Below are 8,221 nucleotides of genomic sequence, written 5' to 3' on the forward strand. Positions count from 1 at the left end.
TCCCTTTGCTCATCCCTCCTCTCCTCACCGCACAGCACTTGTGTATATATGTTTTGTCTTATGCTGCTGAGTCGTCTCTGACCCATAGCGACACCATGGATACATCTCTCCCAGAATGCCCCACCTCCATCTGCAATGGTTCTGTTAGTGTATCCATAGAGTTTTCATGGTAAAAATACGGAAGTGGTTTACCACTGCCTCCTTCCACACAGTAAACTTGAGTCTATGCTCTTGACTCTCTCCCATGCTACTGCTGCCCAGCAGAAGGGAGTTTTGACTTGTATCAGATTGCCTTCCACTCACTAGCCACAGGCCAAGCTAGGAATGGAATGGGCATGCCTCTGCTTGACTCTCCCTCCCATAGTCGAGACTGGTAGAGTACTGAAAACTCTCCAGGTGCGACCCTGAGAGGGGCGTGTATATATGTACATATCTATAGTTCTATTTATTTATATTAATGCCTGTTCATTTGTTTTGATGTGTATATATCTATAATTCTATTTATTTATACTGATGGCTGTTTAGTTGTTTTGATGTCTGTTTCCCCACTTCTAGACTGTATGCCCAGTGTGGACAGCGATTGTTCGTTCGTTCAATCGTTCAATAGTATTTATTGAGCGCTTACTATGTGCAGAGCACTGTACTAAGCGCTTGGAATGTACAAATCGGCAACAGATAGAGACAGTCCCTGCCCATTGACGGGCTTACAGTCTAATCGGGGGAGACAGACAAAAACAATAGCAATAAATAGAATCAAGGGGATATACATCTCATTAAAACAGTAGCAATAAATAGAATCAAGGTGATGTACATCTCATTAACAAAATAAATAGGGTAATTAAAATATATACAATTGAGTGGACGAGCACAGTGCTGAGGGGAGGGGAAGGGAGAGGGGGAGGAGAAGAGGGAAAAGTGGGGAAAAGGGGGCTTAGCTGAGGGAAGGTGAGGGGGTGGGTAAAGGGGCAGCAGAGGGAGCAGAGGGAAAAGGGGAGCTCAGTCTGGGAAGGCCTCTTGGAGGAGGTGAGCTCTAAGTAGGACTTTGAAGAGGGAAAGAGAATTAGTTTGGCAGAGGTGAGGAGGGAGGGCATCCAGGACAGCAGGAAGACGTGGCCCAGGGGTCGACGGTGGGATAGGTGAGAATGGGGGACGGTGAGGAGGTGGGCTGCAGAGGAACGGAGCGTGCGGGGTGGGGAGTAGAAAGAGAGACGGGAGGAGAGGTAGGAGAGGGCAAGGTGATGGAGAGCCTTGAAGCCTAGAGTGAGAAGTTTTTGTTTTGTGCAGAGGTTGATAGGCAACCACTGGGACTCACAGTCTCAATCCCCATTTTACAGATAAGGTAACTGAGGCACAGAGAAGTGAAGTGACTTGCCCAAAGTCACACAGCTGACAAGTGGAGGAGCCTGGATTAGAACTCACAACCTCTGATTCCCAAGCCAGGGTTTGTTTCCACTAAGCCACAGTGCTTCTCAAGCTGGGAAGCAGGAAAGGGGCAAGTGCTTTGATAAGGTGTGAATGGATGGGGTTGGAGGTGCAAGTGGAGTGCATGGATTTTGAGATAAGGCAGGAGGAGGGAGGGACTAGAGAGGAACAGGGGAGATTTTATATCAAGTTGAGTCCACTGTAAGGAGATAGTTCTGCAACGGGAATTTTCAATTTTCCACAACTAGAGAACAAGTTCATTAGGAAAGAGAATTGAGATTGTCTCTCTTTATTGCTGAATTGTACTTTCCAAGTGCTTAGTACAGTTCTCTGCACACAGTAAGCGCTTGATAAATACAATTGAATGAATGGAATGAATACTCTGGGCTTCAGTTACCTCGTTTGTAAAACTGCGATTGAGACTGTGAGACCCACGTGGGAAAGGGACTGTGTCCAACCCAATTTGCTTGTAATAATAATGATGGTATTTGCTAAGGGCTTACCATGTGCAAAGCACTGTTCTATCCACCCTAGCCCTAAGTACATTGCCTGGCACATAGTAAGCGCTTAACAAATACCATTATTAGTATTATTACTTTAGAATGGGCCTTGTTGCCCCCCATCCAGGCCTAACATGTAAATGATAAGCTAATTTGATCAATCTATCATTGCTATTTATTAAGCACTTTCTGTGTGTAGAGCACTGAACTAAGCCCTTGGGAGAGGACAAAACAATAGCATAGGTAGACATGGTCCCTACCCACAAGGAACTGAATGCATCCAATTTGTTAGAGAACAGACCAGTTCCCTGTTCTCATTAAGTTCCCAGTCTGAGATGTGGAGAGAAGCAGAGTGACCTAGTGGAAAGAACCAGGGCCTGGGAGCCAGAGGACCTGGGTTCTCATCCCAGATCTGCCATGTGTCTGCTGTGTGACCTTGGGTTGTCATTTCACTTTTCTGTGCCTCTGTTTCCTCAACTGAAAAATGGGGATTCAGTACCTGTACTCCCTCCTCCTTAGACTGGGAGCCTTATGTGGGACAGGGATGGTGTCTGACTTGATTATCTTGCACCTATCTCAGCACTTAGCCCAGCGCTTGACATATAGTAAGCACCCAACAACTTCTACGGTTATAATGATGATGAATCCCAGTAGGCTTCCTGGAGGAGGAGACCCTGCACTGTGCTGGAAAAGATTTTGGAAAAAGGGAGAGCAGGCATCATCACCCTGATCAACAATCCTTCACTGAGTGTCCTCCGGGAACAGAGCGTGGCCTTAAGGTGTTTTCCTGAGGAGAGGCAGCAGGAGGAGAGGTTAAATCTGCAGTGTAAACAGGAAGACACAAACGGAGATAAATAGAAAAATCCTGGAACGGCTCCCCAGCCTTGGAGGAGGGGGAGAGGCTATGGTGAACATAAAAGGCGATTTCAGTCTTCTGCAGATGTCAGGCCAGGAGCCGAACAAGCTAAGTTTTGGTGTCATTTCTCTCCCTGCCCTCCATGGTGTGGGGGAGGGGGCATGGCAAGGAAGCGAGCACTCCAACTAGTAGCTCCTGAACAGCTGAGACCCTCTGCCTCCAGGAAGCCCTTCCAGACTAACTGAAAGGGAGTGATATCTCACCCGTTTCTCCCTCCGCCTAAACGTGCACCTGTCCCTCTGCTTCTCGGCCATAATGGATCTCTTTTTAGAGGGTAAGCTTCTCTCTAGATTGTAAACCTCTTGTGGACAGGGAATGTGTCTACCAACTCCATTATATTGTACTCTCTTATGCATTTAGTACAGTGCTCTGCACTCGGTAGGCTCTCTAGAAATACCTTTGATTGACTGTAAGCTCATTGTGGGCAGGGAAAGTGTCTATAATGAGCAGGGAACGTGTCTACCAGCTCTGTTGTATTCTCCCAAATGCTTAGTACAGTGCTTTGCACATAATAAGCTCTCAATAAATACCATAGATGATGATTAATTTTTCATTTATCGATTTATCTCATCTATCTCACTGACCTCTCACCCACATCCTACCTCTGGCTTGGAACACCCACCCCCTTCATATTCTAAAGACTATCGGAGTAGCCACCTTCAAAGCCTTATTGAAGGCACATTTCCTTCAAGAGGCCTTCCCTGACTAGGCCTTCATTTCCTCTTTTCCCACTCCCTTCTTCATCACTCTTGCACTTAGATTTGCACCCTTTATTCACCCCTCCCTCAGCCCCACATCACTTATGTACATATCCATAATTCATTTATTTATATTAATGTCTGTCTCCTGCTCTAGACTGTGAGCTCATTGTGATTAGGGAATGCACCTACTAACTCTATTATAGTGTAGTCTCCCAAGCGTTTAGTATAGTTCTCTGCACACAGTAAGTGCTCAATAAATATGATTGATTGATTCATTCATTCAATTGTATTTATTTGTTGATTGGAGACTCTAGCATCCTTCCTCCTTCTCCAGTGGGTCTCGTCAGCATCAGCCCTGGGTTGGCAAGGCGAGATGACAGATCACAAGGACCTGGAACGCAGCCCACCCACAGGAGTGTTCACAGCAACACCACATCACCGGGTGGGACACGTGGGGAGAAGGAGCGGCAGGCGGATACACAAGCAGCTGTTGTGTTGTCAGCTGAAAGGGGCTGTGGGCAAGCGGAGAGGGCAGAAAAAACACTGAAGAAACCTAGGCAAGCACAGTCACTCTCAAACAATCTAGTACAGTGAGGGGCTGCTGGGAGACAATGGCAGCAGACAGACCATTCTGCCTGGTGGGCAGCAATCAGGCATCGGTTGGCTCTTCTGGAGCCAGAGAACACATTGCCAAGAGACGGGATTTTGCCAGGTACCAAGTGACTCCTTGCTTGCCCTGACTAAGTATGAAACCACTCAGAGATGGAGAGGATTCAGACTGGACATTGTGGACAACATCCCTCTGGGATTATCCCAGCATCTCAATGGGTCAGTCCATCGTGCGAGCATCAGCACAGCAAAGTACCATCTTTAGTTGCATAGAGGGTAGAAAGGTCTGTGAGTCATCCATCACTCAATCAATCAATTGTATGGATTGAGTGCTTACTGCGTGCAGACCACCGTTGTAAGAACTGGGGAGACTATAATATAGTTACTAGACATGATACCTGCCTTCAAGGACCTTACATATCAATCCATTACTAAATCCTGTTGGTTCGACCTTCACGACGTTACTAAAATCTGCCCCTTCCTCTCTATCTAAACTGCTACCATGTTAAGCCAAGTACACATCCTATCCCACATAGATTACTGTATCAGCCTCCTTGCTGACCTCCCTGCTTCCTGTATCTCCTCACTCCAGTCCATACTTCACACTGCTGCCTGGATCATTTTTCTACAGAAATGTTCAGTTCCCCCTTCATATCCAACAGACAATCATTCTCCCCAACTTCAAAGCCTTCCTGAAGGTATATCTCCTCCAAGAGGCTTTCCCTAACTAAGCCTTCTTTTCCTTTTCTTCCACTCCTTTCTGCATTGCCCTGACTTGCTCCCTTTACTCATCCTGCTTCCCACTGCCACAGCTCTTACGTACATATCTGTAATTTTATTTATTTATATTAGTGTCGGTCTCCCCGTCTAGGCTGTAAGCTCATTGTGGGCAGGGAATATGTTTGTTACACTGTTATATTATACTCTCCCAAGTGCTTAGTACAGTGCTCTGCACACAGTAAGCTCTCAATAAACCCGATTGACTGACTGACTGACTTACAATTAATGGACACTAAACAGACCCACTCTTGCTTGAGGTCCTTGTCTGTAAAACGAGGATTCAATACCTATTTTCCCTTCCTTTTAAACAGTGAACCCCATATGTGTCTAACCTGATTAACTTGTATCTACCCAGTGCTTAGCACAGTATTGGGCAAATAGTAAGTGCTTAACAAATATAATAATTATAATAATAATTTTAAAAATTACAGGTAGAAGGAAGCAACAGCAGCATGACCTAGTGGAAAGAGCACGAGCCTAGGAGTCAGAGGACCTGCGTTCTAATTCCAGGTCTGCCAATGCTTGCTGTGTGACCTTGGGCAAGTCACTCGCTTCTCTATGGCTCATTTCCATAATTGCAAAATAGGGGCTAAATACCTGTTCTCCTTCCCACTTAGCCTGTGAGCCCCAAGTGGAACAGGGACTGTGTCTGACCAAACTAACTTGTACCTACCCCAGGCCTTAGAACAGTGTTTGGCACATAGTAAGCATTTATCAAATACCATTAAAAAAACCAATAGCATTTAAAGATATGTACATAATTCATTCATTCAGTAGTATTTATTGAGCACTTACTATGTGCAGAGCCCTGTATTAAGCGCTTGGAATATACAATCCGGCAACTGATAGAGACAATCCCTGCCCAATGCGGGGTTTAGGGCGGGGGTGGAGGAAGGGTCAGTATCCAAGCTCTCAGGTGATGTGGAAATTCTGGAATGGCATTTGGTTGGGGGGAATAGGGTAGGGAGATGAGAGATTAATCAGGGTAGGTCTCCTGGAGGAGATGTGGTTTCAGAAAAGCTTTGAAGATGGGGAGAGCAGTGGTCTGTTGGATATGAAGGGGGAGGGAGCTCCAGGCAGAAGGGAGGGCATGAACAAGAGGTCAGTGGTGGGAGAGATAAGAGGGATCCAGGCATAGGCCTTTTCAGTTAGCATGCTCACATAGATAAAATCTGATTGTCAGTAGCATCGTCTTTGAACCTGAGGGACAGCTATGTAAATACACTCATTATCTGGTTTAGGGCTTTGCAAGTGGTGCCGTTGGCAAATGCCAGGTTCTGCTTTGAATCCTGTCTAGAAGCCATTACAGTCTAAGCTACTTGAGGTCAGGGAGCACAACCTATTCTTCCGGACGATCTCCAAGCACACACTGCAAATGCATCTCATGATACCTGCACTGGGGATCGAAGTATGCCTCGGTTACCTCATCTGTAAAATGGGGATTGAAAATGTGAGCCCCATGTGGGACAGACTGTGTCCAACCTGATTTGTTTGTATCCACCCCAGTGCTTAGTACAGTACCTGGCACACAATTAGCACTTAATAAATTCCACAGTTATTAGTAGTAGCATTTATTAAGCACTTGCTTTGTGCTGGGACAGGACAGAATACACAGATGCTAATTAGACAAGGTCCCTGATACAAGATAAACAGGTTAGACACAGTCCATGTCCCACATGGGGCTCACATTCCAAGTAGGAGGGAGAAAGGTGTTGAATCCCCATTTTGCAGATGAGGGAACTGAGGCATAGTGAAGTTTTTCATTTCTTTTTTTTCATTTAATCATGTTTACTGAGCACTTACTGTGTGCAGAGCACTATACTAAGGGCTTGGGAGAGTACAATACAACAATAGACACATTCCCTGCCCACAACAAGCTTACAGTCTAGAGGGGGAGACACACATTAATATAAGGTTCAGTGCTCTGTCTGACAGTGCCCTTCCCGGATCCATACTCTGCCTGAAAAGTGAAGTGATTTGCCCAAGGTCATACAGCAGTCAAGTGGCAGATCTGGGATTAGAAACCCAGTTCCTCTGATTCTCTGGCCTGTGCTCTTTCCATTAAGCTATGGGATTCCACATGATCCCAGAATCCCACCACCAGCACCCCCAATTTGCTCCAGAGCCATTACATTCCCCTCCCATGTCTCTGAATATGGACTCCACATTTGAGTCATCGATCTCTGTAGGATGAGCCAAGACAGAGAGGGCAGCATTGCCTAGTGGAAAGAGCCTAGAATTCAGAGGACTTGGGTTCTAATCTTGGCTCTGCCACTTGATTGTTGTGTGACCTTGGTCCCTCTCTTCTCCCCTCCCTGATGGCCATCTTCAAACTGTTCACTTTCCAGTGGCTTCTTCTTCACTACTTTCAAACATGCTCATGTCTCCCCTCTCCTAAGAAAAAAACCCCTCCCTTGACTCCATGGCTCCCTCCAGTTATCGCCCCATCTCCCTCCTACCATTCCTCTCCAAACTCCTTGAGCAAGTTGTCTACACCCGCTGCCTCCACTTCCTCTCCTTGACCCCCTCTAATCTGGCTTCCGCCCCTTCACTCCACTGAAATCGCCTTCTCAAAGGTCACCAATGATCTCCTTCTTGCCAAATCCAATGGCCTCTATGCCATCCTAATCCTCCTCGACTTCTCCGTTGCCTTCGACACTGTCAGCCACCCCTTTCTCCTGGAAACGTTATCCAACCTTGGCTTCGCTGACACTGTTCTCTCCTGCTCCTCCTATCTCTCTAACCGCTCATTCTCAGTCTCTTTCATGGGCACCTCCTTTGCCTTCCATTCCCTATCAGTGGGAATCACTCAAGACTCAGTTCTGAGTCCCTTCTATTCTCCATCTACACCCACTCCCTTGGAGAACTCATTTGTTCCCATGACTTTAACTACCATCTCTATGTAGATGATTCCCAAATCTACATCTCTAGGCTTGATCGTTCTCCTTTGCAGTCACTCATTTCCTCCTCCTTTGAGGACATCCCTACTTGGATTTTTTACTGACACCTCAAACTTAACATGTCCAAAACAGAACTCCTTATTTCCCCACCCAAACCCTGTCCACCCCCTGGGTTTTCCATCACTGTAGACAGCACCACCAACTTCCCTGTCTCACAAACCTGTAACCTGGACATTATTCTTGACTCACCTCTCTCATTCAACCCACATTTTCAATCCGTCACCAAATCTTGTAGGTTCAACCTTCACAACATTGCTAAAATCTGCCCTTTTCTCTCCATCCAAACTACTACCACATTAATCCAAGCACTTATCCTATATCACCTTGATTACT

At 46.2% G+C, this 8,221-nt stretch overlaps 1 non-coding gene across 1 annotated transcript; it reads right to left on the reverse strand.

Annotated features, from left to right (window-relative positions):
* Window positions 1–276: 276 nt before the first annotated feature.
* On the reverse strand, window positions 277–414 carry LOC114806775. Its single transcript, XR_003754837.1, has one exon. It is a non-coding gene; the product is annotated as a small nucleolar RNA SNORA7 (small nucleolar RNA).
* Window positions 415–8,221: the final 7,807 nt, after the last annotated feature.

This window comes from Ornithorhynchus anatinus, chromosome X1 (assembly GCF_004115215.2).
Source record: "Ornithorhynchus anatinus isolate Pmale09 chromosome X1, mOrnAna1.pri.v4, whole genome shotgun sequence".
Classification (NCBI taxonomy): Eukaryota; Metazoa; Chordata; class Mammalia; order Monotremata; family Ornithorhynchidae; genus Ornithorhynchus; species Ornithorhynchus anatinus.